Raw genomic sequence first — 6,944 nt, 5'->3', positions numbered from 1 at the left:
ATATCAGATTAAAAAAAAAAAAAAAAAAACAACAAAACAAAAAAAAAACGGTGACATTTTCGTAATTATCGTCAACTTCACTTTGCAAACTTGAACACTTAAATATGCAATTTGTAACAAAATTTTAAAAAATTAATGAAAAAAATTAAATTTTAAATCTAAATCGTAAATGCTAGACCCTAAGCACTAAAAAGTAAACCACAAACCAAATAAAATAAAAAACTCAGTCATAAACTCTAAATCGAAACCCTCAGTGCAATGCACTTTCGCATTATTGCAAGTGCAATCTTTTAATACTAAAGTGCAAAATGTTAATACTAATTATGCAATATATTAATACTAATTGTGCAATATATTAATACTAAATGTGCAAACCTGTAAAATTTTGAAAAGTGCAAATTTTATTGTTCAAGTTTGCATAGTAAAGTTGGTGATAATTACGAAAATACAACTTTTTAAAAATTATGATTTGGTCTATCCAATTTTTTTTCAGAAACGAGAGGAACCGAACCGAGCCGTATCCGGAATGCATTATCTGATTCACTATGCTAAACGACGTCGATTTAGGGGGTTCGGGTGGGATTGGATATTTTTATATCCGACCCGCCCGAATATCCGAACTTTAGGTAGGATTTGTGTATGTTGCATACTATACGATGTCGTTTTATCAATATATATATATATATGTTTTGTGATGTGAGACCAGGTCTCATCCCCCATTTCATTTGTGCGTAGTCTCTAAGTTCTCCAATCTCTCCCTTCTTTCTACCTCTCTTGAGTCATGATTCTTCTACTCTTCTTCTCTGATTCTCTCCAAAGTCCAGACTCCATACTCTATTTATGTTCTTCTCCGATTCTCATACAATCACCTCGTAGAGTCGTTGAGTCTTTGTTTTGTTGTCAACTTGGTGGAAGCCTCCTTGCAAAGTCGCCGGTCAGTGCTCAGTGCTCACTGCTCACTGAGTCACGGTGGAAGCCAATCGCATGGAAGTCTTGTTCGCTACTTCGCTCGTTGATGTTTGAAGTTCTAGTTCTCAAAGGGAAACTTTGAAAAAGCAAGTAAAACTAAGACCTTTTTTTATTGTTATTATTATATGTTCGTGCTACTATGGTTCATGATTCATGAATTTCGTGTTTGATGATGTACTGATTGATTTAAATTTATGATTCATGAACTCTAATTTGTAAGTGAGCCCTAATTTTTGGGGCTTTCTTAGGGGTGAGCAAAAAAATCGAACTGACCGAATATTTCGATTTTCGGTTCGGTTTCGATTAGTAAGGTCAAAAAAATTCGATTGTTTCGGTTTTTCGGTCGGTTATCGGTTTTTCAAGAGAAAACCGAAAACCGACCGAAAAACCGAAAATTAATCTAAAGGAATATATATATATATATATATATATATATATATATATATATATATATATATANAACCCCATCCCATTTACAAGTCTATAGTCTATTATATTAATTTTAATCACTTATTATTAGCAGTAGGTGAAAGAAAAGTTAGAGGTTATGTATAAGGGTATTTGATAACATCTTAACATTTCAAGCTCAAAGTCCATCTTTTGAGAAGGTACAAAATATGGTCCTAAACAGAACTAAAATTGCGCAGCAAATATTACAAAAAAAAAAAAAAAAAAGAAAAGAAAAAAAAAAGGAGCTAATTGTTGCCAATTTGGAAGGAAAAGTTTGTCCATCATTGAAACAGAAGTACCACATAATGCATTATGAAGGCAACAGTTGCATTTAGGCATTTAACTGTAGAGAAGTTTAGTCCTAAGGTCTTTGCATAGACTTCTTGAACAGGTAAGCAAATACGTAAAATACAATGTATAAATATAATTCATTTATATCTCACTAAATCAAATACATAAAATAAATTTAGCTATTTTACTAAAAATATTCGCTTATATTTAACCGACCGAAAACCGTCGGTTTTGGTTATATCGGTTATGAATGTTGGTCGGTCAATTTTCGGTCGGTTATGAAGGTTCGGTTAAAATTTCGATTATTTCAGTTATTAACCGAAAACCGACCGATGCTCACCCCTAGGCTTTCTATATGCGTGATGAATTTGTATAATTTCATATGTATTTGTGCAAGTTAATGGTTAGTGGACCCTTAAATCTGTAATTATATATATGATTTTAACTTTATGACAGTATGAGTGTATGGTGGAAGCCTACTGTTTGAGTATTTCCATTAATATGAATAAATGTTGAATTATAAAAATTTTTTGTTTGAATGAATGATTGTTCGTTTGAATAATTGAATGTATGGTAGAAGCAGGAAGCCTACTGTCTAGGTATTTCCATTAATATGAATAAATGTTCAATTCTAAAAAATGATTGATTGAATGAATGAATGATTAATTGTTGAATGTATGGTGGAAGCCTACTGTCCCAGTGTCCCATTATCTGCCATAATATAGTAATATTTGGGCATTTCCATTAATATGATGAATTCTCAAATGTTGATGAATCCTGATTATAGAAATAAGTTTATGAGTAATTGTTTTTGATTGATTATTGCATGAGCCCAGAATTATGGGCAATTCCATAAAATGATGATGAAGAAGTATTATGTTTCACTATCTGTGCATGTTTAATGTTTTACATGTTGTGGAAGCAACTTGTCTCACTGTTTGTACTCTATAGCTTGTATACTGTAAGTAATTCTGTAAACTGATGCCAAATTGCCCATCCTTTATAGATGGAAAGAAATCAAAGTATTAGTTGAACTGGACCTCTTCCATCCTCTACAGTATATGAACAAGGAATACAAACTCCAGGCATTGAGACAGATACTCAACAACCTATGGCCACTCCTACTGTTCCTACTGCTAAGAAGAGGAAGAAAATTGAGTATAGATTCAAAGTCTGGGATCACTTTGAAAAGATCCTAGATTTTGAGGAGAAAGTGATTAAAGGCAAGTGCCTTTACTGCAAAAAGATGTTTGCCTGTGAATCTAAAAAACATGGAACATCATCTTTGAGGAATCATATGGTGGGCTGCCTTAAAAATCCTCATTCAAAGGATACAAGGTAGTCCCTATTGACATACAATATTGTTTCTACTTCTGGAACAGAGGCTGCTGAGGAGGTGTTGGGGACTTGGGTATTTAATCAAGAGGCCATTAGAAGGGCCTTGTGTGAGATGATAATCATAGATGTTTGTTGAGGGCCAGGGGTTCAACAGGTTTATTCTAGTAGCTTGTCCTGGTTTCATATTCCTTCTAGGCGGACAATATCTAGGGACATCTACCAAATATTCCTTGATGAGAGGCTGAACCTTAAAAAGTTGTTTAGGGTGGGCACCCAAAGAGTCAGTTTAACCACTGATACATGGACTTCTGTCTAGATGATTAATTATATGTGCATTATTGCACATTTTATTGATGACCAGTGGAAGCTTTAAAAAAATAATAATTTCCTTTGTTCCTGTTTCTTCTCATAGGGTGGAATACATTGCAAAAACCCTAGAGAGTTGTCTATTAAAGTGGGGGATTAGAAATGTATTCATTGTTATAGTCGACAATACTTCTTCTAATGGTATAACTTTGGGGTTTTTTAAGAGCAAGCTGTTATCTTGGGGTTCTTCTTTTGTGAGGGTGCAATACATGCACATGAGGTGTATAGCCCATATCTTAAACTTAGTGGTCCAAGATGGTTTGAGATTTGCAGATGTGTCTGTGAAAAGGGTTAGGGATGTAGTTAGATGGGTTAGGAACTCACCTGCTATAATGAAAAAGTTTAGAGATCTTGCTGATCTCATTGGGGTGGAAGCTAAGTCTGCTTTACACCTAGATGTTCCTACAAGGTGGAACAATACCTACATTATGCTAAACACTGCAATTCCGTATCAAAGGGTGTTTGAAGCATATGATACTTCTTTTTCTACTGATTTGGGTGATTCTGTTCACTCTTTTCTGGTTTGGTGTTCTGATCAGAGCTTAGTGAAGCTTCTCAAAAAAATTTATGAGATGACAGTGAGAATATATGGTTCTCTTTATGTCACTTCTAACACATTCTTCTCTGAGATCTCTGATCTCAGTTGCCTACTGGAAAATATGGTTACAGGTGATCCTGGGACTGAAAATGTAATATGTTTAGTGTTTACTGTTAATAATGTGTTTATTTTATTTGCTTTGTGTTTATTTTTCTAACATTGAAGATTTTGTGATGTGTAACAGGTAATGGGGACAAAAATGAAGCAGAAGTTTCTGAAATACTGGGGTGATCTAGAAAAAATAAACTTTCTCATTTTTTTTTGCTAATATTCTGGACCCCAGGGATAAGGAGGAGTACATGTCATATCAATTTGTCTAGATGTATGGAGAAGATAAATGCAAAGTTTGCTTCAAGGTCCAAGCTGTAATGGCTGAGTTGTATAATGACTATGCAACTACATACCCTGTCAGTTTTACCCAGGCAAAACCATCTACTCAGTTTGTCCAACCTGAGGTTACTGATATCTACTATTTTGTACAATAATTCACCCCTTATTTTAGTTGTTTTAATGCTTATTTTCCTTATTCTAATGAAATTGAGAATTGTTTGTGTGTTATATTATCCCAAGAGTTGAATTATCCACAAGGAGCAGCAAAGGAAGAATTTTGGAGCAGTTTGGACAAGTTTTGGAAGAAAATGAAATTACCAAGAAGAATAGGAAACAAGAATAAGAATTGGAAAAGAATTAGAAGTTACCTAATGGGCCAATGCCCATCTATCTCCTATATATTCTACATATTCTCTACAAGTTAAGGAGGTTCCCTTACAGAGTTCTGAACCCTAGCTAGTTTTAGTTTATTCTCTGTATATTTCCCTAGCATAGTTTAGATTAGTTTGACATTAGATTATTTACTTTCAAGCTTGGAATCTTGGATTGAAGTTGGATTTGTTCTTTATCAGTTAAGTTCTCTTATTCCTTTATTACTTTCTTGCAATGTTTATGGTTATTTATTACTGCTTTGCTTTGTTTACTTTAACCATGCGTGAGTAATTCGCCTATGGGTTTGGATTAGGGATCCATTTTTAATCTTGATGTTCAATTTGTGATTATTGCACAAAGAGATTGAATATTTTACTTAGGGTTTATGTTGATTTGGGGATTTCTGTGCACTAGTTATTGGTTTGTGGCCAGAATTAATTGCTAGTTTAGGAGAGGGATTCATCACAACGACAGTTGGGTGGAGACCTCGAGCCTTACCAATTTCAACCTAATTTTCCTGCTATGAAAGTAGAGGTAATTTTGGGGGCTTACAATGCTTAGGTGCTTAAGGTTATGATTGATGCATCACGACAGTGGGGCAATCTTAGCCTAATTCTCTTATTGATTACGAAAGTAGCTGAGTAGAATTCTTTTGTGCATTGCCCATATATCCCTTGGTTAATTATTCTTTCCCTAATCCTGAGTTTGTTAGAACATCAAGGTTACAATCCCCTAATCTGGCCCATACCTTTATCATATAGTTTACACCTTAATCAATTGCTTTTTTTTACATCATTCAGTCTTTGTTGCTTGGATTCTATAAATTCATATACTCTAGTGTCTGGTAATTCACAAAATTACGTGTCATAGCCCCAACCCTCAGCGGAACGACATTACACCCTCTTTACACTCATCATCTGTGCTCATCAGTTACAAATCATAGTATTGGTAGGCCTCAATCAAGGTTGAAGAGTCAACTGAAAAAACAAAGAATTGAGACTGGTGGTGGAAGCTCTAAGCAGATTGAGCTGCAAGTTTACTTGAGTGAAAAGATTGTGGAGGATGATAACTCTAGTTGTTTTGATGTTTTAATGTGGTGGAAGGTAAACAATGAGAGGTTTCCTTTTCTCTCCAAAATGGCTAGAGATGTGTTTGTAGTTCTTATTTCCACAATAGGCTCTGAAAGTGCATTTAGTACAAGTGGAAGGGTTCTTGATACATTTAGGAGTTTCTTAACTCCAAAAATAGTGGAAGCCCTACTTTGTGCACAAGATTGGTTGATGTTACCAAATCAACCAATCTCAGTAGAGGAGAATTTAGATGAAGTAGAAAGATTAGAGAAAGGTAATTCTCTGTTTCCTTATTCTTATTCTTAATTTTTTGTAAATTAGTTTCTTAATTCTTTATTTTCTTATTCTAAATTTCTAATTTCCTTATTATGTTTTACAGATTTGCCAAGTGGAGCTGCACCTACTATACCATCAATGTTGCATACAATTCATGTAATGTATTTATTTCCTTACTGTTTATGTTAATAATTTGTTATGTTGTATTGTTGTTTGCTATTGCCTCATGCCTATTGCCCTGCTGTAAGTGTTGTTAAGCTGTTGCCTCATCTAAGTGGCTGGGTAACTTTCTATTGTTGAAATGTTGCTGCCCTTAGATTAGTTGAGACTACAAACTTGACTCTTGAGCCCAATTGAATGACTGATGTCCCATTTGACCATTTCTGGAATTTTGGTAAGAAGCTGTTGTCTCTAGTATACTTTGACTTGCAGTTTTAGTCTTTTAATGTATTATTTTGTTAAGTAAGTTATTAATGTGTTTTTTGTTGCCTGGCTATGATAATGCTTTCACCACTGTCTGAATAAATGGAATGGTGTTGGTATGTTGCTAATGTGTTATTAAAACACACTCTGAGCAATTTGCCCCCATTCTTACTTGATATGGAAAAATGCAATCTGAGTCAATTAACCTAATGGCTACAATAGTAAAGCTTAATATTTATACTTAATTAGTTGTTTAGTGTTTACTAACTAAACTTGCCTAATATTGTTTTAAGCTTTGATATTAACAGGAAGAAGAGTATATAGTGTTTTAATGTTGCTGTTAATTGTTAAGTGATGAACTGCTTACTGCTAAGTGCTGAATGAGTGAATGCTGAATGTTGTTATGCTGATTTGCTTTTTGCTGAAAGTTAACTTTGTTTTTTTTTTTTTTTTTTTTTTTT

Source organism: Ipomoea triloba, chromosome 2 (assembly GCF_003576645.1).
Source record: "Ipomoea triloba cultivar NCNSP0323 chromosome 2, ASM357664v1".
NCBI classification, from domain to species: domain Eukaryota; kingdom Viridiplantae; phylum Streptophyta; class Magnoliopsida; order Solanales; family Convolvulaceae; genus Ipomoea; species Ipomoea triloba.
This window is presented reverse-complemented; position numbering follows the sequence as displayed.